The sequence below is a fragment of the Panthera onca genome, chromosome D2 (genome assembly GCF_046562875.1).
Source record: "Panthera onca isolate mPanOnc1 chromosome D2, mPanOnc1 haplotype 2, whole genome shotgun sequence".
Classification (NCBI taxonomy): domain Eukaryota; kingdom Metazoa; phylum Chordata; class Mammalia; order Carnivora; family Felidae; genus Panthera; species Panthera onca.
The window spans coordinates 22,295,476-22,320,823 of record NC_138349.1 but is presented as its reverse complement, the minus strand read 5'-3'; positions in this window follow the sequence as shown (position 1 = coordinate 22,320,823).

The window sequence follows — 25,348 nt, the reverse complement described above, 5'->3', positions numbered from 1 at the left end:
GGAGACACAGAATCTGAAGCAGGCTCCAGGCTCTGAACAGTCAGCACAGAGCCCGACATGGGGCTTGAACTCACAAACCATGAAATCATGACCTGAGCTGAAGTCAGACTCTTAACTTGAGCCACCCAGGTGCCCCAATTTTACTGTGCATTTGAGACATTAATAGTACAATGAATTTAAATCATGCTTTTATTCCAAGACTCACAACACAGAGACCACATTGTAGTTTTATTTAGATTTCCAAGAATTGACTCCTACCTTAAATATCTTTACCTATGTCTTCTTGGGCAAGTTATTTAAAATGCTCCTACCCTCAGTTCCTCACCTAACACATAAGGGTGATTATAGCATCCAACATGTCAAGATTAAATGAAGTGATACATGTAAAATCCTTAGTGTATTAACTGGCACATACGTGTTTAATAACTTCTAAAGCCAGTGTCCTTCTTACTAACAGGGGAGCTATAGATAACATAGCTAAGGACTGTGATGGTCTTAGTTTAATACAAAAAACAAAATATCCTGATGTCACTCTTAAATAGCATGATGAAACATGAAAGTATAAATTTACTTTCACAGGTAGCTGATATCATGATAATATTGGGTTATGATCTCACTTATTCCAATGGTGTCTTGATGAAATTCAAAGCGTACAGATCATTCTTTTCATCGTTGTTCTCCCTATTGGCAAAAATAAGGCATAGAGAAAAGCAATTTATATAGTTTGTGTCAAAACTGAATCTAGCTCAGCCTTCCATTCAGAAGTATGCCAACTGGATCATGATTGATTAAGAATGACTCGTGGGGCACCTGGATGGTGCAGTCAGGTTAAGCATCCAACTCTTGATTTCTGCTCAGGTCATGTTCCCATGGTTGTGATATCAAGCCCTGCGTGGGGCTTGGTTCTAAGTGTTTAGCCTGCTTAAGATTCTCTCTCTCTCTCTCTCTCTCTCTCTCTCTCTCCCCTACTCCCCGCTCATGCACTCTGTCTCTTTCAATAAGAAAAAAAAAAAAAAAAAGAATCCTGAGTTAGCCATGTATGTGTATATAGTACAAGTCACAATTTTTGCCCTTTACGAAGGATAAATATATAGTATTTCCTAAACAAAGGGATCTAAGTGCAAAAAAAGAAAGATCAAAGACAAATATTATTGCTACTAGTAGTCACAGAAATATAGGATCAAATGACACTTTTGGTCTGTCCAGTTCTGAAATATACGTGGGTGTGTGTTGTACTTGCTAATTACTACTCTTGGCCATAGAAAAGAACTTAGGCATTTATCAATGTTTCAGAAACCAAACCAAAATTGTTAATATGCTTTAACCTAACAGTTCTCCATATAAGAATTTGTCTTATATGTGCAATTACAAATACACAAAAATATTTATAAATGTTACAAATTATAAAAATCTTCAAAAAACTTAATTTCCAATCAAAGGTCACTGGTCAACTATTTGCCAGTACATAAGAGTGATGGCTAACAGTAGCTGACAAAAATCAAATTTTAGAAGAATAATTAATTGCAAGAGGAAAAAAACCAGTCATTAGCCATTGAACAAGAAAGGAGGTTGAATGTCAGTTGTTGTATGAACTAATTTTGCAAAACATGCATGTAAATGTTTGAAGAATAAACAAGAAAATGTCACCAATTTTCATTCTGGGGCTTGAATTATGAGAAAATTTCAACTTTATTGTTTGGTACTCTTATCTTTATTTTCTAAAACCCATTGAAAGACATAGGGAGTGAGAGTGGGGATAAGAATTACTACACACTGCCTGATCTGCACTAAATTCCAACACGAGGGTCTTAAAACTGAGACATGAAAAAATAAATTTTGCTTCTTGGACATGCCACTAGCTGTATAATTCAAATTACTAAAATTCTTTTCTCTAGCATGTTTTTTCTTTCATGGAGTAATGACCACAGTCAGATGGTGTGAAGAAACACATACGCATAGAACACTTTAGTGTTACCACCTACCTGACTATGACTAAAGTCATCAGGACTTTAGTCCTGACATAGAGCAGGTGTACAAACAAATTAAGAAGTTTCTTAGCACACAGAATCAGTACAACTCTTTTTGCACTTAGTGATTTTTATTATCTCTTTCTTCGCTTGGGGAATTTTCCCAAACTCTTCCCTAGTCCTTTCCTCTAGACTGAGCAAGAATAGACTTCAATTGCATCATCCTGAGTTACTTTTTTTTTTTTTAAGTAGATTACATTTGTAAGTGGATTTTCTATTTTACTAATGTTATCAAAGTTAGAGGATTTCTACTTTGTTCTTCATCCATGCACAACTCCACTGTCTCTTTCAATGACCTAAATAAATCAGTATGTTACCAGTCACTTTCGTAGTGATCAACTTGTTTTCAAATACTCTGGACTCAAGATCTATACTTCTGCATTGATGTATGTAATATAGTTGTTTTCTCACAGTAAAGAATAAATTTGAAAGCTTTCTTTCATTAGCTGCTGTGATCCATTATTGGCTTACATCCTATAATTTTCTTACAACATCTGCAAAGTTAATAAACCAATTATGGAAGCCATCTGGAACTCAAAGAGAGATTAAAAAAAAAAAACACTAAAAAAACCCCTCTCTTCTGAATAGCTGGTACTGTAATAAATGGCATGTCACAGAACAGTAATGTTACAAACCCCACTATCATTAAAGGAGAGAGAGGGAATGTTTTTACATAAAAGAAATACTGGTAGACCATGGTAGAGCTCCATGGTAATTGTCTCCTCAAACAGTTTGAACATTTATATCTGTTGCTTACTTGTCAAAGGCATAGAGCCCTTAACTCATTTATCATAGAAACCAGCAGGGCTCAAATGCCTGCATGGATGGGGACACATTTAGTGACCTTGGGTGAGTTATACAAACTCTCAGGGCACTAGACTCATTGATAAAAATGGAAAAAATTGGAGCTCCCGGGTGGCTCAGTTGGTTGAGTGTCTGACTTCAGCTCAGGTCATGATCTCAATGGTTTGTGGGTTCAAGCCCTGCATTGGGCTTGCTGCTGTAAGCACAGAGCCCACTTTAGATCCTCTGTCCCCCTACCCTCTCTGCCCCCTCCCACTTGTGCTCTCTCAAAAATAAATAAAACATTTTTAAAAATGGGGAAATTTGTCATTAACCTACCCAATAGACTTAGCTAGAAGACAATGTGATCCTTGTTCTAATGCTGAGCTTCATCATTCAGGTAGCTGAGAAAACTGGGTAAAAGCTAAAACCAAGACTCAGATTGTGTCACTAATAAGTCTGGAATATTCTTAATCCATCAGTTCTGTTTTATGGCTGTAAGGAGATACAAAAATAGGGTTAAATTAAGTGCTTTGGTGTCTCAGCTATCCTGTTTCAAAGCCTAATTCTGCAACCTACAGACTGCCTATTTATTCGGAAATTATACCACTTTTTCAGGCTTCTTTTCCCTCATATCTTGCAGTGAAAACATCATATGATTTTAGTTAGAATTCAATGATATAATTCAAAGAACAATTAATATAGTACTTTATTACTCAATAAAAACAGTTTTATTATTTTTACATTTCATTTTTATTACAATTCAATGATATATATCAAAGTCACTGAATGAATTTCTTTTCTCCCTTCTTTTGACATATTCCCCCCAAACCTTGTAATTAGCCATAAAAATGCTATAAAAAATGGAAAGGAATCAATAGCAATTTTAAAGCAAAGAGAAAAGATATACTCTCACCTTGCTACCCTACTTTATAGAAAATTCCCAAGTCCATAAGATTTTTGCTCTGGGTCTGCCCCAGATACCTACTGTTTATTGGACCTTGGGCAGTCAGTTACTCTCCTTTTAGAGATTCAATTTCTATAACCATTAAATAAGGAAATCATGTTTGACATCTTCAGTCCACTAGGCACATGTGAAAATTAAAGACTAATTGTTATGGGAAATTCTATTAACTTACAAGTTTTATTTATTGTTCATATCTTTTAACTTAGTCATCCCATTCCTGGGGATTTATTTTTAGAAAATAATTCTAAAGAAGAAAAAAACTATATCCCCAAATGCTTGCAGTGATCTTTCTCAACAATTAATTGTGAACATCTCTAAAATTACAGAAAATTTGAAGGAATATTACAGTGAATACTTGTAGAAGAACTAAATAATGTCTACCTTTAATGTTTAATATATGAGCTTTAATACAGATCTATCTATCCATCAATGTATCTAATCACATATGCATTTATTTTTCATTTCATGTTTTTGAGATGATTGTATAATTTTTTAAAAATTCTTTTGAAATGGTGAATTATACTGATTGATTTTTATATTTCTGGAATAAACTCTACTTGGCAATAATATGTTATCTTTTTTATATGTTCCTGAATTTAGGGGCACCTGGGTGGTGGCTCAGTCAGTTAAGCATCCAACTTCGGCTCAGGTCATGATCTCGCGGTTTGTGAGTTCGAGCCCCACCTCGGGCTCTCTGCTGACAGCTAGGAGCCTGGAGCCTGCTTTGGATTCTGTGTCTCGCTCTCTCTCTGCCCCTCCCCTTCTCACGCTCTGTCTCTCTCTGTCTCAAAAATAAATAAAAAATTAAAAAAATTAAAAAATGTATATGTTCCTGAATTTATTATAGCTAATATTTCATTAAGAGTTTTTTACAATTATGTTAATGAGTGATATTTGTCTGAAAGTTTCTTTACTATAACTACTTTTGCCAGGGTTTGGTAATAGTCACTTCTGGACTCATGAGACAAATTGGGAGGTGCACCCTCCTCTAATTTTTAAAACATTTTGTGTAAGATGGGTATTTAAATATTTGATAAAAGTTACCTATATATATATATATATATATATATATATATATATATACACATATATATATATATATACACATATATATATATATATACACACATATATATATATATATATATTTTTTTTTTTTTTTTTTTTATTTTTGGGACAGAGAGAGACAGAGCATGAACGGGGGAGGGGCAGAGAGAGAGGGAGACACAGAATCGGAAACAGGCTCCAGGCTCCGAGCCATCAGCCCAGAGCCTGACGCGGGGCTCGAACTCACGGACCGCGAGATCGTGACCTGGCTGAAGTCGGACGCTTAACCGACTGCGCCACCCAGGCGCCCCTATATTTTTTTTTCTAATAAGAAGTCCGCCATCACTCACATTGTTATCCCCTCTCTGTAATGTATCTATTTTCTGATTGCTTTTAAGATTTTCTCTTTATCTTTGATTTTCATCAATTAGACTTGAAAACTGTCTTTGTATTTATTCTTTTTTTTATCCCTTTGACTCCAAGATCTTGGATACATGGGCTGGATATGTAGTCTGACGATTTTCACTAAATTTGAGTGTTTTATCTATTTCCTTAAAATAATTTTTCTGACCTATACTTTCTCTCCTTAGTGGGAACCCAAATATCTAGACTGATTAATATTGCAGCACAATTTTCTAAGCCCCCATTTATTTTTTAAACAAATTTACTTTTTGTTTTTGTTTTTTTTTTGTAGATTGGATAATTTCTATTAATCTTCATATTAATAGACTCTTTCAAGTACAGTCTTGAATACCTTGTTTGGCCCATCCAATGATTTTGTTTTCTTTCTTTGAGAAACTGTGACTTTAATTTCCAGAACAGAATTACAGCTTTCATTGTTTTTTTTGCTATGATTCCCTGCCAGTTCATTCATTATTACCACATTTTCTCTAAGTCCTTGAACTTAATTTCAATAATTGATTTAAATTCCTTGTTTTCTAATTGTAAAATGAAGTTTATGGTGGGTTCCTTTTCTTTTTTCTTTTTTTTTTTTTAACATTTATTTATTTTTGAGACAGAGAGAGACAGAGCATGAACGGGGGAGGGTCAGAGAGAGAGGGAGACACAGAATCGGAAACAGGCTCCAGGCTCTGAGCTGTCAGCACAGAGCCTGACTCGGGGCTGGAACTCACGGACCGCGAGATCGTGACCTGAGCCAAAGTCGGACACTTAACCGACTGAGCCACCCAGGCGCCCCGGTGGGTTCCTTTTCGAACTGGTGCATTATTTTGTTTTGTTTCATTTTGTTTTATTCTTGGGTCATATGTTCTTGCTCCTTCCAGTGTTTAGTCATTTTTGTTGCATATCACATATTGTGTATTACATATGGTAGGGAATGTGACATATGTCTTCTTTAGAGGGTTTTAAAACGTGTTTAATCAAGTAGTTTAATTAATGGCAGACCTGTTGTCATTGATAGGCTTTTTTTTTTCCCCTTTGCTCTTGTGGTTTTATTTTTTCTTTTGTTATTAGTCGTAATTCTTCCCTTATATTCTGGGCCTGCCTTTTACTTCTCATTTGACTTTTCTGAAGTCTCAACTAAATGCCTGAAGTGCTTAGCGAGGTCTCTTCACTTTGGATTGGCTGCAATTCAATGTCTTCCAACATTGCCCAACCTCTGGGGAGTTTCTCAAGTCCTCGACACACAGAAGCACCTCCCTGCGAGGCCTCATAGCACATGGTCCTGTATATCTACAGCTTATCTCTGAGCCAAGGACTGACAGGGAACCATGATTCTGGTCTGCCCCTCATTCTGCACATCAGTATTTTGTCTGTTCCTTTGTCTAGCATATACTGGGTGCTCATTTGTCTGAATTCTATCTCTGCCTCTTGTGTTCACTAAAACGCCCAACCGCTCTAATTCGTGCTGGCACTCGTCTCCCTGGGGAAGCTCTTTCAGTGCAAAGTGCGCTGGGTCCAGCCACAATTCCCTTCTTCGCCCTTCATTTTCCCTGACTCAGCTGAATCCAGTTCCCCAAGTTCAGGCCCATTATTTCCCACCCTGCACCTCTTTTTATACCAGTTAGGTTAGGGAAGAAAATATCTGAATAATTCATCTTTTCTCCTACTACCCTATTTCAGTGAATCTTTTTTTTAATGCTTATTTATTTTTGAGAGAGAGAGAGAACACAAGTGGGGGAGGAGCAGAGAGAGAGGGAGACACAGAATCTGAAGCAAGCTCTAGGCTCCGAGCTGTCAGCATAGAGCTCGACATGGGGCTTGAACCTACATACCGTGAGACATGACCTGAGCCGAAGTCGGGTGTTTAACCGGTGCCCCACTCTTTATTTCAGTGAGTCTTAATTAAGGTTTGATGATTTCCCCATGAAGCTGATCATGGATGTGGGTTCCAGTGGTTGAACTCTGAACTTCTGCTCTCCTCAGACTCAGTCATCACTGCTGCTTTGACCCTGCACACGAATGACCTGTGATTCCTCACACTGTTCACATGTTCCAGGCCACTCCTGTGGGATTTTTCTATTCTGTTCACGGGATTCATGCAGTCAAACTCTTCAGCACTCCAATGAACTCCATTTTCTAGTTCTGAGCTTCTTCATTGATCTTTTCAAAAATGAGACCGAGGTACACCAAAATGTCCAGGCACAGCTTTATTCTCAGAGCCTTGAAATAAATGGGATGCCTCGGTTCAAACATGTCTATCCTTTAAATGAGATATCTAAGTTGTTTGGCTCCACAAGCTGCTTGCAAAAAAAGGGGGAAAAAAGCGTGTGGTCTAGAAGCAAATGAGCAATGCTCTTTGTATCCCATATAAACCTGATCTCTGTCTGTGACTGCAAGTGTGGTAGTGTTAAACACATTCAACAAAACTAAAGCTACTTTTAGATTCTCTCTGTTTCCCTTCTGACAATAAAGCAATCCAGATATGTGTTACGCCTATATATAAAAGTTTCTATTCATTTGCTTCACGACGCAGAAGGAAAGCATAACATAGTTTCTACCACTGAAATGACAAGCCAGTGCGGGACTCAAGACCAACACCCCTGAAATAGTGGTGCTCCTTCCAGGAAATCTTGGGGGAATTTATATGGCTCACATTAGAAAGCATGTACAGTTTCAGAAAGTATGTTGCTCTTGGGTGGGAATTTACTGGGAGTAAGCTGGATGAGTAAATCTCTCCATAAAATTGATATACAATTATATCTGCATACTTACAGATATAAACTTATTACAGAAATATAGTAGATATACCTACCACAAATATATAATTAGTTTGCTCTAAACTCACAAAATAATCCTATCTCATCAAATTCTTATGAGGAAATAAAAGAGACACTGAGTAATATCAAACATACGATTTATACACTCTTGCTCATCATCTATTTTCATATTGTTTGTCTCATTTGAACATCACAATAATCTAGAGGCAGGGTGGGGCAGGTATTCCATTACCAATGAAAAAAGTGAGGCTCAGTGTGGTCAAGTGGCTCATCGAAGCTCATGCGGCTAGTTAATTATCCTATCCAGTGCCCTTTTGATTACACCACTCTAATTTGGCTTCTCCAACATGATTGTGACATCAAGATACTCCAGTAAGTTTAAGTGTTTGATCAATAATTCAAGGAGCTACTAATTGAATGGGGCAACATTTATGGATTCATTAAAAGGTATCACTTCTCCACAGAGCACCGCCAAAGGTCATGTGATAGCTGCCCCTACCTTGTCATAATCATCCCTCAAAATAAATTATTCAGATTAGGAATTACATGCCCACTGGCTTTAGGAGAAATGCCGATAAGCATATTTACTCTCAAGCCGCTCACTAGGCACATTACTATGTATTTTCTCAAATACAAAAAACAAATATACTTGGACCGTGAACACGTGGAGGCATAAGGAGAGTCCATTCAGAAATGTGGAAAGGGTAAATTGGTTTGCTGGTTTCAGCAAACCTGCACTATTAGCCCTGTACTTGTAACACATCATTTTAGAATAAACATCCTCTGGGAGGTCGCTGCGCAGACGCTTTCCCAGCAGAGTTAGGAGTGCCTGACGTCGCTATCAATGAACAGCAGATGTTTGCTGGTAAGCTAGGATCACAGACTTTAATTGCAAGAGTAAAATGATCTTTGAAAACGGGGGGGGGGGGGGGGGGGGGGCAGAAACAGTGTTATCAGTCACTTTTGCGGAATCCCTGCACACTGAGTAACTAATTAGTTGGGAGAGCCGGCTCTGATCTGAAGGATGCAGAAGGGAGGGACCATGACATTTACCCGCTTGCCCCTTTGGATACTTTTACCGTCCAGAAAACCTCCGGAAAAGAAAATAAACTCTAAAGAAGTTCTTTTGAACTTAGTAATGTGACTACTGATAATTAGAGAGTGGAGAAGGTAAGAACAAAAAGTTCTGAAGCAATCGCAATGTATTTCACATTTCGAGTAAAACGAAATACAGAGAAAATAGGCATACCGATTTAAACCAACAAAATGTGAATAAAGAATAAATTACAAAATTGTCAATAGTATTCTTTAAACCAAGTATCTACAGAGTATTATTCTTAACTGAGAAAGTATCATCATTAACACTGTTTTGGATTTGAGAAGAAAAATGTTCAAATCTTGGAGACAGAGAGACCTGAGCTTAAATCTCCAGTTGCTACTCAAAAGTTGTATATTAAAAAACGCACGTTAAAGTTTTGTTTTGTTTTGTTTTGTTTTGTCACAAAAGAAACCATCCTAGGGCAAATAGGTAAGGGTACTGGGGTATCTTTTTAAATCCAATAAATAATTGAATAATTAATTTATGGGAATCAGAATCCAGGCATTTCCAAGGACCTCAGCAACCAAAATAGGGGAGCGTGTTCTGTTTTGCTCTGCCATTAAATGTGCCAACTTCTCTTGGAGGTCATAGTAACGTTCATGTGGAGGGGAGGCTGATGTTCAGAATCTCTCCTTAAGCTGAATATGTTGGAATGAAGCTTGTTTTATTCATGTGTGTTACCTTTGGGTCACACATCCAGAAGTCGTAAAAGGTCTGCTGCAGGGGGGCAGGGAGCATGTCCATGAGCACAGCAATACTCTTGTTTCATTTTCTTCTACAGCTGACCAGGTTCCCCTCCATTGTAGCAGGTCTTCAGGTATTCACCTTTGCCAAGGTCCTCCTCCTACTCTGCTTACTAATTGTCTGTCTTATGAGCAAAATATGAAGCCTTCCCAAATTATCGAACTCCTTTCTCCCATACCTGGCAGAAAACTCCAGTTAAAAAGACAATCCTTCCTCTCTCAAGGAATTGAAGGTTACTAGGGTTCTGTCTGGGAAACCTTAAGATAGAAGCCACAACAAAGTCATATTAGAAACCATACTGACTTATAATCGGAGAGAATTTCCCATGGCTTTGCAATCTCAAATCTGACAAGGAAGATGCTCAGACTACTAGGATTTTTATGATTTTAAGGATGTCTATTTTATCCAGCCATCACCACCCCAAAGCGTGTTTTCTTCTTGTCTAAAATATGAAGGAATGTGCAATAGGTGTGCCTTCTTCCACATGAGGCAGAGACACTACACTGAGGTATAATGGTGGGAGCATATTAATCCTCTTCTGTGTATCATGTAACAGCTTCATTTATCTCAAACAGGGTGAGAGAGGGGAAGGGATGGAGGAAGAGAGAGAAAAAAGATTGACTCATTTATTGTAAAGAATTGGTTCACATGTTTATGGAAATGGACAATCTCAAGATTTGCAGACAGCAAGTTACAGGCTGAGGAGAGCTGGAAGGGATGGAGGAAGAGAGAGAAAAAAGATTGACTCATTTATTGTAAAGAATTGGTTCACATGTTTATGGAAATGGACAATCTCAAGATTTGCAGACAGCAAGTTACAGGCTGAGGAGAGCTGGTGTCAGAGGGCAGAACAAAACCAATGTCCCAAGTCAAGGCAGCCAGGCAGGAGGAGCTCCCTCTTCCTTAAGGGGGAGTCAGCCTTTTTACTGTATTCAAGCCCTTCTACCTTGTCCTTAGCAATTTTACTTTAAATAACAGCACATAAGGGATGAGGCTGGTATCTCCATGGATGTGATTTTAGAAGCCCCATCAGAATCCTTGCTATACCCCCAAATAAACATCCTTGCTAGTTTGATATTTAAAAGGCTTTCATATAAAATAGCATTTGCATCTCATTATGAGACAAGGATTTAAATGCAATGCAAATCCACCAGAAAAGTCTATCTTAGTATATTAACCATGGGGCTTTTTACCTGGAGTGATGGAAACCTAATTTCAAGCTTATTGAAGGGAAAAAATGAATTCATTTGATCATGTTACTGAAAATAATAAAATTGTATATATAAGAAATAGCTGGATCTAGGGGTTCAAATTATGTTTGTAAGAAATACATAAATACATCTGATTATATTACCTCTCTCTCTCTCCCCCCCTACTTAACTCTGGGACACCTTCATTTTCTGGCAGGTTCTCTCTTCTTGGTGGGAAACTTTTCAGGTTCACATGCTTCTTATAGCTTGTGATCTCAGGACAAGGGTCTTGCCTCTCCCAGAATCTAAACCTATCTCCTAAAGGAGACCTCAATTTGTCCTGATTGGGAAGCAAGGCCTTTTGGTAAACTGTACCCCTCCTTTATCATACCAAATCTGGGAGGAGTAGTTCCCAAAATGAAGGCATGGAGAAAAGACCAAATGGGTAACAACAACGTGACACTCAGACTAGAGTTGACATGAACATTTGGACACAGATGAAACCAGTAATGCCCTTACTATATTTCAGAACCTACCCATTTCATCCTGAAAACAACACCATGCCGTTCATTCTACTACAAGGAGAACAGCTTCAGGAAATGTGTTTATGGTTCTTAACCCTTTCTGCTTGTTCGCTTGTTTTCTTGACTTAAATATATCTATAGATAGAAAATATACCTGTCAGAGTCACTAAATAACTAGCAATGAATCTCAATGTCATATGTGCACATGTGTGCAAATTTAGGGGAGAGGGTCCAGTTAGTTTTTGCTGTGTAACGAAACTCCCTGAAAGTCAATGGCTTAAATTACAATGATTTATTATTATTTATATAAATAAAAAATACTTATTTAGATACACATACATATTATTTATATTAGAAATAATTATTTATTATTATTTATAATTCTGTGGGTTGACTAAAGGATTCCTATGCTGGTTTTGCCAGGTGTAATTTACATGGCCATCAGTGGAATGTTCGTGTAATCTAGCTGACTCGTGGTGCTTGCACGAGGTTAGCTGGGAATCTCAGTTCTCCACACGGCCTCTCGTTCCCTCTGAGCTAGCCTGTTTCTTTGTTTGACTCAGGAGGGTATCCAAGCATTTGCAGATGGAAGCCACAAATCCTTTGAAGACTTAGCTTTGGGACCCTCCTACTGTGACTTCTGGCAAAGTGTATTCAGCAGTACAAGTCATAAGGCTGGTATAGTTTCAAGGTTGAGTAAAGAGAGGCTACACCTTAATGAAAGGATTCACAATGCCACGTTGAAGACTGGGGTACATAGTAGGGTGGGAAAAATCTGCGGCCATATTTTGTGATTGATCATATAGCCTAAATTTCAAGCTTCAGGTAAAAAAGTAGTTAGGAAAAGCCTTCCTGGTTGATGCTTGCTCTATCTTAGGTCTCTCTTAGATCTTTAAAGCTAGATTTTTGAGATAATTGCCATGTTCTATTTATGACACAACACTGATGCTCAGTCAGTGGCCATGAATGAGCCATCTAGTGGTGGGCAATTCAGTAAACTCCATTTGCAAAACTCAGCTTTTAATCAATAGTGATTTTTTTTTAAATTTATCTTAATTTAAACTTGTCACATCAATTAGCCTTGGGGATGAGTGAGTAAACACAAACATAATTTATAACTTCGTCAAGTTAACAAATACCATGTTGATGTGCTCAGAACCCCTGATATAGATTCATGAATTCATGTATCTGACAATTACTTATTAAGCCTATTTGCTAGGCAGCCTAGTCATGGTTTTGCTAGAGATTTTTAAGGTCAACAAAACAGGAATCTTCTTGTTTGGCTGCTCTCACAGTCTAGCTCTGAGGCTGAAATAAAGGTATGAGTAAGATACTATGGGAAGTGAGGTTAACTGTGGCAGAGATTACCCAGAGGGTGAAAAGCAGACTATAATCTTTGAAAGTTTACGGCATGAATTAATTCACGTCAAGTTTATAAACATCCTGTGAGTTAACAACTATAGCCATTTTTAAAATAGGAAGTCTCATTTAAGCTCAGAGACAGCAAATAAATTTCTGAAGAACACAGTCTCACAGATTCGGTGGGCCAAGAATTCAGACAGTTTTACTAGTTCATCATTTTCAGGGGCTCCCCAGACTCCAACCAAGGAATTAGCCAGCCTGTTCTCAACTGGATTGTTGGCAGAAGAAGAATTCACTTTCAAAACCACTCAGGTTTGGGGAAGATTTCCCTTCCTGGTGGTTGTGACTGACAGCTCTGGTTTTCGGCTGTCACCTGGAGGCCACCCTCAGCACCTGAACACTGTCTGCTGTTCCCACAACAAGGCAGCTTGCTTCTTCAAGGCCAACAGGAAAGTAAGAGTGAGTCAGCTAGCAAGAGAGCTTTATATAATGTATGTGATCACGGAAGTGAACTCCCATCCCTTCTGCCATGGTCTATTGGTAAGAAGCAAGGAACAGGGTTCTGCTGCAATCAAGGGAAAGACATAATAATACAAGGTATAAACACCAACATGCAGGGTGCATGGGGCCTCCCTAAAGTCTGTCCATTATATGGATGGCATTAATTGGGGGTTCACTCATGGACTTCTAAGTTTATGAATTTTTAGGTGCCATAGGGAGTGCCCACTTGCATATGCGTGCACACACACACACACACACACACACACACACACTGTGTAACACCTTCTTATACTCACATACACTCACATATCCCTCCTAAGCTTCACAAGACATTTTGCAAAAACATTTCATTCTTGGCACTGAAGTGTGAACTTTCAATACAAAAGGAAACAATCTCTATCTTATTTCTTAGCAAAGAGTTGAGGGGAGGGAAGTGGAGGGAGGGCTGCTAAGAAAAAACAATCAATTATGTTCCCCTCAAGACTGAAAAGCAGAAACACATACCTTTTATCAAGGAACTTGGCAGGCCACCAAACTGTCCCAAACACACACAGTGAACAGCCTCGGAGAGAATTCTACCAGGAAGGCAGTCCTGCAGCCCATTAAGAGGTTACTTAGCTGGATTGGCAAACAATGTGCATGGAAGGATCTTGGTGTCAGATGAATCCTTTTGCCTTGAGTGTGATGATAAACACAGGGACTGGGAAGTGTGGGTATGTTCTACAGAATGGAGAACAAGGACAAGACATCTTCAGGGTTTTAGCCACTCTCCATGGATCTCTCTGGACTTAGAAACTTTTATTCCATCTGAAACAAGAAGGTTGCTCTTTGGGGGTTAGAAAGCCTATTCCTCTGTAGTGGATGGTGCTGCACCAGCATTGGGCTTCCTAAGAATAGTAAGAAAAATGATGAGACAACTGGGGAAGGAACAAGATCACTCAACTATGTGCCCAACAATACTACCACTAGATGACAGAAAAATCAATAGAGCAGCAAACCGGTGCCTTGGAACATAGACTTTGGTTCAAGCAGACCTCAGTTAAAACCTCATTTGCCACATTCTAGCTGCTTGATCTTGGGCTGATGATGTAGTTTCTTTAAGCCTCAGTAAAATAATACCAGATGCAAGTGTAAAGTGAGTTTGCCTATTTGTAAGATTTTGTGCTAAGTTCTTTTCATTTATCACCTCATTACAGTAACTCTATCATATTGCCCTTAATCACAACTTTTCAAATTACCAATAAACAAAGTCTAAAAACTCAGCGTTGATTAAGCAAAAATAAAATGTAATATTAATATTAAAAATAATAAAATGAAAGGGGTTTACTGGTAAAGATTCTGCTGAAATGGGTGGATTAGGCACACTCTTTCTCCTCCCACTGACTTTTTGTGCTTTAACTTTACTCTGTCTACTCCATAGACATGTTTCCTCCCTGTAATAAGGCAGATGGACAAAGGCAACTACAACAAGCACCTTACATCACCAGGTAAGGCCTAAGGAAGACGTTGGCTGATCATCCTTGAATAACATATCCACCTTCCTATCAATTACTGCAACCATGGGGCTGGAGTTCCTGGTTGTCTTGTCCTAGGTCACATGCCAAACCCTAAGGCCCAGGGGTGTGATCTTTTCATTAGTAGGTCTACGATAGTAAATCTGATTGGTGAAGGAAGCAGACAAAAAAAAAATTGGTTAGCCACAACAGGGAAGTATATTTAATTAACTATTTACAGATAAAATTTAGAGCAATTAAGTAAATGATGGAAGATCAATCATGTATAGGTGGGAAAGCAAGGTTTGAGTCCTGATTATGTTAATACCATTGGAAGAGCTGTTATCAATATACTGTATGATTAAGCCAGGACAACCAGGTCCTTCTCATTGATTCTAGGAGTGAAGTAAATATGGAGTATTTGAATGGACTAAGAAGTATTATAAAAGACTTCTCGGGGGAAGGTATCTTACATGGATGTGATCGGTTAAACAGAAAAGCAAGAGAAATGCTACATTTCTTAATTAGGTGTAACCAATAAACTTTTCTTTCAAAGATTTACCGTTAGTTGCCATAGTGTGGAATTCAGATTTATTTTTATTTTTATTTTCTAATATGAAATTTTTCGTCAAATTGGTTTCCATACTGGAATTGAGATTTAAAGAGAGATTGTTTGTTCCCCTTCTAGTTGAATATTAGAAAACTAAGTTAAAGAGAAGCAGGTTCGCGTCCAGGCTAAGCTGCTGACCTCACATCTGATTTTGGATGAGTTATGTATACCCCATGAGCCTCAAGCTCCTCTTTCTTTAGAAAATAATGTTACTTCACAGAGTTTCTTGAGATTCAAATTGGGTAGGAAATTTAAAAGTGTATTAAAACCCGAAAAACACAATCCAAATGGAAGGTGGTTATTAGTATTTCACAGTGTGTACTCCCTTCAGGACACGCTATGTGCCATCGTTTACTGATATTTCTAAAATCAGACAGAAAGTGGGTCTTTATCACTATAGTAGTTTTATAACTTGGTAATAGAAGAGGAAATTTAGCATTAATTTACCTATCAATCGCTATTATTTTTCTTCTTACATATCAGTATTATATTATTTATTGTAGTGAAGGTGACTTTTAGAACTAGTGCTATGGAGAAAGACACTTACAGATTAAGTGTTGTACCCAACAAAAGGTTTTGCTCGAACCCACATTAAATGTGTTTTTCTTTATATTTATTACTCTTCAGCAAACAGGGATATTCTATTGGCTTTCTTGATATCGGCCCTTCATTTATATTACTTGGGACCATTTCTCCCGAACCTGTTCCACTACAAGCTAAGTGGTCCTTTTCACTTTCCCTTGTAAAAAAAAAATCTCTCCTTCTCTCAAACACCTCCAATCATCTTCAAGGCTCTCTTCCTATGTAATTCTCGATAAGAACCGGGTATTGATTTGTAGTGAGTCTTCATCCACTGCCGTGGAGACACAAAGTGAAGCACTACATCTTGTGAATAATTACTTTAGAAAACAAACCCCGGATGCAGCAAGAAAAAGCAATGGGATTCATGTTCCATCTCATTCATTTTGACAGTTGCAGGAATCCAACTCCAATTGTGCTGCCATTAAAAGTACAGACAGAGGCTGGCAAAAAAGAAGAGACGTGTTATTGTCAAAGCAACTCTCTTTGCAGCTAAAAGACCATCCAATTTTGTCTGAGAAGGGCACCACACTATTTTCTGTGTTCTTGGCACGCTATTGTTCAGGAAGAGGATCCTGAGTGATTTCTCTTATGTTATGTGACCACTGAATAAGTAAATAACGCATTAAGAGCTGTCACACAGGGACCTTGTGTCCCCATTGATGTCCTCATCTGTGACTGCTCCACGCTGACCTTTGATCTCATGTCAATGCTCTTTCTGGGTGGGGACAATAATGCTGTCGTGCCTTGGGATGTGGGAGAAGGAATGGGGAAACTTTCTCCTTGTCTTTTTACTCAGTTTCTCTTTGGGACACAAGTTTGGGTTAGGGAAATATTTAGAAGTGTTCTCAGAAAATGAAATGGAGAAATGCAGAAAATAAGGACAATTAGATCTAAATTTAACAAACTGATGCAGTTTTAAGAATACTGCTTAAAACCTACAAGCTAATAACCCAAACACTTAAAAACAAATTATTAAAAGCCAGAAATTATTAAAATAAAACTTCTCAGGAAGGGGGTACAGTCAATAAGCGGTGGGGTGAGAAACTATTGCTTTTCTTCATTAATCCATAGATTAAATTTTACTCTGCCAAGTATTACTTTGAAAAATGTAATTAACAAAGATACTATAATAGATGGCTATAAAATTTAAAAATGATTTTGTACAGAGTGCAAACTAAGTTCACTAATTAATAATATAAATTGTCACATGTATTTTCTAACTGGGACCTTATCATGTTAATAACAACATGGGAAAGTCAAGGCTCATGGATCCATGTGTGAAGTAAAAAAAAAAAAAAAAAGACTCACAAAAGTTAAGGAAGCTTCCAAGACTATTCAGAAGTCAGAGGTACATTGATTAGGGGAACACCCAGGTCTCTGACTCAGAGATCAGGACTCTTCCCATTCCCTCTCATCTGACAACAGGGATGTTCAAAGGGACTGCTCACTAGAGCTAAACAATTTTAAGGCAAATGGTAGGAAGCGAAAGCCACAGAGACACTGACCTAAGACTTAAAATAGGTGGAAAATGCAAACTGGGCCAAGATTGTTTTAAATAATGTGTACGTGAGCCACTGAGTCATGCAGGTTATGAGATATTAGACATCAGTGGGAAGCAGGCCTAACACTGCAAGGGGGACGAATATGCCATTCTACTGATCATCTGTGACAGAAAGAGAATACTGGGATTGGTGGACCGTAAGCTCACTTACAGACTCACATGAGTCCACTGCAATGTGCCCTGTAGCAAGGTTGAAATTTAGGAAACAATGGAACCCAGGAATATATTTGTCTCAGTAATGTGGGGCCGGAGGAAAGAAGTAAGGTTGCTGACTGGTACGCAGCTTGTGCAGATAAATAGCAGGGGCAAGCCTAGCAGCCTGGACGCCTCTCCCATTAGTTATGGGAGCACACTGGCTGGAGGAGGTGGGGGCATCTATTCTCTCCAGGGCTTTGCTGATCGTCTTGATTTCTGTGAAATGTAAAGTCTGTTGCATCGAGCTGTCTGCAGTGATGCTTGAACAGTTTCTCCTTGAAGATTAATTCAGAAGGCATCTGTGCTTTAGTTATTCTGTGTGTGTGTGTGTGTGTGTGTGTGTGTCTGCCTGTCTGTCTTTTAAAAAAATTAATGTTTATTTATTTTTGAGAGAGAGAGAGAGAGACAGAGTGTGAACAGGGGAGGTGCAGAGAGAGGAGACACAACATCTGAAACAGGCTCCAGGCTCTGGGCTGTCAGCACAGAGCCCGACGTGGGGCTCGAACTCATGGACCATGAGATCATGACCTGAGCCAAAGTGGGAGGCTCAACTGACTGAGCCACCCAGGTGCCCAGCTGTCTATCTGTCTTTCAATGGAAATGAGCCCTTTGGGGAAAAATTTGGAGCTCCGGCTTTTTATGCCATATGTCTAACCTCACCTCTTTCCTGTGTATCTTTGCATAGGCCTAGTCCTGGCTTTGTAAACATGCAGTTTATACTTTTCAAAATAATTTTGTCCTGATGGCTTTGGAAGAAAAGTGACTTAGGAGTAGAACAGAGTGTGGAAAAGCTCTTGTTCCCCTGCAGTCCACTTTGTCACCCTGTTGCTGGATACAGGAATGGAAGGAGGTTGTAGAGATGTTCTGGAAATTCGATTTTGTAGGTTAAAAAAGGAAGAACACAATCAGCGTCTTTTCATTACTAATGTGGTGTGTGTGCACAAACACACACACCCCTCATGACTCATTGACAGGGTCCCCACCCCAAGAGAAGTGTCCTGAAACTCCTTTCCAGTGGAGGACTCAGTTAATCACCCAGCAGATTATAACAGCCCATCTCTCTTCATCTGATATCTAGACCCGTGGTTTGGTCTCAATTCCAAATCATAAGAAGGGCAGTGTGGTGGTGGTGGTGACTGTGGTGTGTGTGTGTGTGTGTGTGTGTGTGAGAGAGAGAGAGAGAGAGAGAGAGAGAGAGAACCAATAAATGCACTTCAATTAAAAGTAGTATTCCTCAGGGTGCTTCAGTGGCTCAGTTGGCTAAGCATCCAACTCTTGATTTCGGCTCAGGCCGTGATCGCACAGTTCGTAGGTTTAAGCCCCGCATTGGGCTCTATACTGACAGAGTGGAGCCTGCTTGGGACTGGAGCCTCTGTCTCCCTTTTGCTGCCCCTCCCCACTCTCTGTCTCTGTCTCTGTCTCTGTCTCTCTTTTTCTCTTAAAATAAATAAGTAAACTTAAAAAAATAAAGCAATATTCCTCTATGGTACAGTTTGTTAGCCCTTTGTAATTTTGTGACCACTGTTAGCATTCACTGGGAATCAACTCTGGAAATTATAGAAGGATGGGAGAATGTTTAGGAGTTTTCAGGGGTAAGGCTGGAGGTGGTAAATAAAGCAAGCAGCTGTTAACTGTTCATCAGGGACCCACAGGAAACAAACAGCAATTATTCCACATAAAAAGTCACTCTCAGACTGTCAGCACTTTGTCCTACCCCCAGGTATAGTGTGGGTGACATAACTAATCAGAGACACAGTCTAAGGTGCACCAATGTAGGGAGGTGGGGGGTGGAGTAGCAGACAGGAGAATCAGAAAGAGGGGCAGTCATGGAACACACAGTGGGGAGAGGACAGGGACAGAGAGTGAGACAGGCAGACACCAATGACAATGAGAAAACCATACCCAAGCTCAGGGATGTACCAAGTCCTCAGAGATAGGGGCAAGTGTTTTGATCACCTCATCCATTTTTATAATACCATTCTGGGTTTGTTGTTGTTGTTGTTGTAATAATCCATTAATTAAATATTAATTTTTCTTTAAATTCATTAAATTTTCTTTAAATTAATTAATTTTCTTTAAATTAATTAAATATTTTTATGTAAACATTTTAGTAGAACCACCTATGAAAAGCCAGTATCATTACGTATAGATTTAAAAAGTCAGAATAGGGGTGCCCATTTGGCTCGGTTGGTAGAGCTTATGACTCTGGATCTCAGGGTCATGAGTTTGAGTTCCACATTGGGCGTAGTAAGAGATTACTTAAAAATAAAATCTTAAAAAAAAAAAAGTCAGAATAACAACAGTAAAGATTATATGATGACATTCTAGCTAAGTGTTGCTACCCATAAAAAGGCTCTAAGGGGTGCCTGCATGGCTCTGTTGGTTGAGCATCTGACTCTTGATTTCGGCTCAGCTCATGATCTCACTGTTGTGAGGTTGAGCCCTATGTCAGATTCTGCACTGGGCATGGAGCCTGCTTAGAATTCTCTCTCTCTCTCTCTCTCTCTCTCTCTCTCTCTCTCTGTCTCTCTCTCTCTGCCCCTCCCTTGCTCACCAGAGCATGCACACACTCTCTCTGTCTCAAAGAAAAAAAGAAAAGAGAAGAAAAGAAAAGAGAAAAAGACAAGAAAAGGCTCTATGCCTGATGTTGCTTGTTGAAAAAGGAATGTTTCCTGTTATCAAAAAAGGGAGGAGGGAGGAAAGATCGAGAAAGATTAACAAGTGTGGAGCTATAGCACCATAAATGAAGCTTGTTCCTTGATAAAGATCACAGGAATAAAAAAAAAAAAAGAATCATAAAGTATGTACATTTTTTCTCCCTGTAATATAATGTGGTGTACATGGGGTTATGGCTCTGTACCATGTAAAATAATTTTAAGTTCTACCTGAAATCACCTGGATGCATGCATAACACACTTAGAAAGTCACTGTACAGAGATTAAGAGCATGAGTGGGCTCTGGACAGAGAACTGGACCTAATATTGGCTCATTCATTCCAGAAATGTGTGTTGAGTACCTCCGGGGCATGTCAAGTACTGGAGTAAAAGTTAAAATAATAAAAGAGCTTTCCTTTATGGGCCTTTTTAAACATTTTCATAACTGAGGCACCTGCATAGCTCAGTTGGTTGAGCATCCAACTCTTGACTTCAGCTCAGGTCATGATTTCACGGTTAGTGGGTTTGAGCCCCACGTCAGGTTCTGTGCTGGCACTGTGCAGCCTGCTTTGGATTCTCTCTCTCCCTCTCTCTCTGCCCACCCCCACTCTGTCTCTTTTAAAGTAACTAAATAAAAACTTTAAAAAAATTGTAACCACATTTTATACACATACCAAAATTTACCATTTTAACTGTATTTAATTGTACAACTTAGTAGCATTAAGTGCATTCACAATGTTGTGTAACCATCTCTCTCTTTCCAGAATATTTTTATCATCCCAAACAGATATTCTGTATCCAATAAACAATAACTGCCCATTCCTTCCCCTCAGCCCCTGGTGATCTCAGTTATACTTTCTGTTTCTATCATTTTATCTTTTTTAGGTAACTTGTGTAGGTAGAATCACACAATATTTGCACTTTTGTGTCTGGCTGACTTCACTTATCATAATGTTTTCAAGGTTCATCCATGTTGTGGCATGCATCAGAATTTTATTCCTTTTCACATGTGAATAATATTCCATAGAATGTGTATACTGCATTTTGTTTATGCATTCATCTTTTGATGGACACTTAGGTTGTTTCCACTCTTTGGCTATTATGAATAGTGCTACTATGATCACTGCTGTATAAATATCTATTTAAATCCTTGCTTTCAATTCTTTTGGATATATACCTACTTCCTTCATGGGTCTTGTACTTTAAGAGGAAGTAAGAACAGATAAAGTTCAACTTTTGAATAGCATGTGATCAGGACCCACATCCCATGACAAAGGAGCACAAAACAGCCAGACAGAACCCAAGTGGAGGAGATTCCAGGAGGGAAAAAAGGAATGGCATGGATGAAAGTTCCAAGTTAACTGAGTTCATAGTCAATTAGGAAAAAAGAGAAATCCAGGAATGTACAGAATGGGGGACAATGAGATTGAAGGAAAGGCAAGAAACTGATCCCACGGGGATTTATAGGCCATATTAAGATTGTCAAACCTCCCAAATACCCACATGATCCTCTCCTTCACATTATTCAGTTCTCTTAATGGAAATGTCACATTCTCATAAATGCCATATTTGATCACTATATGCAAACTAACATGTTACCCTCATCAGCTTCCAGTCCTTATTTTGTTTAATTTTTCTCCATAGCATTTATAGTCCATATATATGTGCTTGTGTGTGTGTGTGTGTGTGTGTGTGTGTGTGTGTGTCCTTCTGCCCCCAAGAGTAAAGGTTCCATGATGTAGAGGCTATGTCCTTTATTTAATTGCTGCACCCCAAGACCAAGGACTGTGGTACATAAGTGAGCTATAAATATCAGTGGAATTAGTGAATGAATGAACCAATGAGTAAGTGAACTGACTCTCATTTACTAGCTTTATGACCTTGAGTAACTTATTTCCTTTTTTAAATTCAAGCACCTCTTCTAGATAGTTGTGTGGATGAAGTAAAATGTGCATAAAACGCAGAATACAAGGCCTGGAACATACTAAATGTCCAATAAACATTAGCTCATAGAATTTAGAGAAAGGGACATAAGCAGCAAAAGATTGAGGGAGATAAATATAGAAAAACAAAACAAGATAAAATTATCCATTCATTATTTGTTTTGGTGAGAACTTCTTCCTTGTATTAGACCCATCCATCACAAACAAAAGGAAGCAAAAGTAAATAAAACCAACAAATACAAGTTGGACTTTTGACTGTCAGGGAAAATAATAAAATAATAGGAATTAGGCTGATGTTGAATACAAGTAGAATTTAAACCTTTGTTTCATAGAATCAAATATCAGAAGTCATTCCTGAGTTTTGCTGTCCTACAATGATTTATTGGTTTCCACACAAACTGGGGTGAATGAGTGAGTGAGTGTGTTTGTGTGTGTGTGTGTGTGTGTGTATAAAAAACATACCTGTGTCAAAATACATAGAATCATACAATACAGTTGGAGTGATTTTGAGCAACATGATCCAGTTGAGAATAATAATAGTCAATCTTGATTCCTTTGTAGTACATCGAGAAACATAGAATCATCAGAAAAATCAGGAAATTTGAAGGCATTTTTCATACCTCGTCCTCACTCTGCAAAACACTTCACTCTCTACTCTTGGGGATTTATAAACTTTAGTGATGCTTGTTTCTAATTTAATGAAAAACAAAAATCAATAATACAGCACTGATCAACACGGACCCTGGGAATAAAAAAGAATCATATCATGCAAGTGTTAAAACACATATAAAAGTGAGGATAATGAATAAGGTATTTTAACTGTAGCTTTTGGCTTGGAACTGATAAGAGATAATACTCTCCCACAAGGAAAGGCTGTCATTTCATACCTACTTTGTGGAGCTGGCGATAATTCTGAGGCAGGTTGCAAGGACTATGACTTACTTTGCCAATTTCATAGTTACCCTTAGATCTGAGGAATAAAGGCTCAAGGCTCCTTATAGAACTCATTGGGTTTTTCTTGATTTTCTAATTTATTTATTTATAAGCTCTACTTTCTACTTGCAAGAGGAATTGGCAATGTTTTAAAGCACACTTTCTTATGTACCCACCAGAGCAGTGTTTTACCACTCTCCCAGCTTTGGGGGAAGGATTGGATCTGGTTCTGTTGAGTTCCAGCAAAGGATGGCTCTGGATATGGGTGTGGTAAGGTAGAAGATGAAGGGATTCTCATTTAATATATCAAAATGGAAAATGATTTATTATGAGAATTTTATTTATTTGTACCCCATTTAAAACTCCCACTGTAATAGGTATATACTAGACCAGTGGTTCTCACACTTAGATGATTGCTGGGGTTGCTTGGGATCAGTTGTTCAGGACCCAGCTCTAGGCCTTCTTTTTCTATAAGTCCGGAGTCGGGTCTAGGAATCTCAGTATTTAACAAGCACGGAGGTGAGTCTGCTGGGCTGGGAACCATATTTTGAGAAATCACATAGGACTCAAAACTTGCTGATTGATTTCTTAATATTTGTGCATTTGGAGAACATTTTACATTACAGACAGACTTAGAAAAAGAGACATTATGATACCCTGACTTGGGAAGGTCCATATTACAATCTATTATAAACGTTCTTTTAACAGTTGACGAAGAGTACAGTTTGGAGAGGACAATGGACTGGGCCGATGTCAAAGAGGAGTGGGAGAGGTAGGAAGAACACAACACGTGTGGGTCCTGTTCACAATGGCTATTTATTGAGAGGCCAATTATCATTAAGAAACTGTGTTAAATCACATGCTGTTGGGAAAAAAATAACATGATAAAGAAAGAAACAAAAGTTTGGTTTTGCTACCAAAGTCACAATGAGAAAGCTATTGGGATGTAAAGAATGAAAGAATCAAGGTGAAAACATAAGGATCTGATTTCTCTTTTAGCTAGAGCCAGGCCATGTGGGGGAGATGGGCGTGTATGTGTGTGTATGTGTGTGCGTGTGTGCGCGCGTGTGTGTACATGCAACAGACTGCCGGGAAAGGAGAGGAGGGTCATCTTCGTGCAGACAACAAGCTGAATCAGTATTGATCAAAGACTGACATCAAACATGCAGCCTCCATAATTAAACCTGCTGTTTGTAAACCCTCATTAGAAAGCAAGAAAGATCATCATGAGTCTCTCAGGTCACAGGTATTAACTCCACGTCATTCTAATTTCCAGTCCTTGGTCGCTTTCTGCCACATCCTTTTGCTGCATCTCAATTTGCAATTTAACGTCGTGGGATCTGCCAAAGAAGTTACGTTCTGTCACCAAAGTTGCAGGTAAAAGTCATTAGTGTACGAAGCACTAAAAGTCAAGGTGAAGCATGAGGATCTGGTTTCATTTCCACCCACAGTCAGGCAATGTGAGAGTAAGGGCCCGGCCAGTCTAGGGGCGTTGGGTGTCACTGTGCTTGTGTGCAGTTGATAAACCTCCAGGAAAGGCGATCGACATCCTCTCCTAGAGAGAGTTGGCACTGAAAAAAAGCTGTATCAAATATATGCCCTCAATGATGAAACCTGCTCTCTGTAAACCCCCTTTCAAGAGGAGGAAGCTGCATTGGGAGTTTATCAGGGACATGTGTTGGCTCCATGTAGTTTTAATTTCCAGCCCTCAGTCACTCTCCAGCACATCCTTTCTCTGCCCTCTCAAGTTCGGTTTGCGATTTAATGCCGTGAGGTCTGCCAGTGACGAGGTCTTCCGTGTCCTGAGTCACATGGAACAACACGCAGCTTTCTGTGCAAGGACCTTACCCATAAAACACCAGCGGCATTAAGCCATCAGACTCAAAGAAAATCACATTTCATAAGTTCTAAGTTTAATCTATATGTAAATTTAGCCACCATTTTTAACGAATAA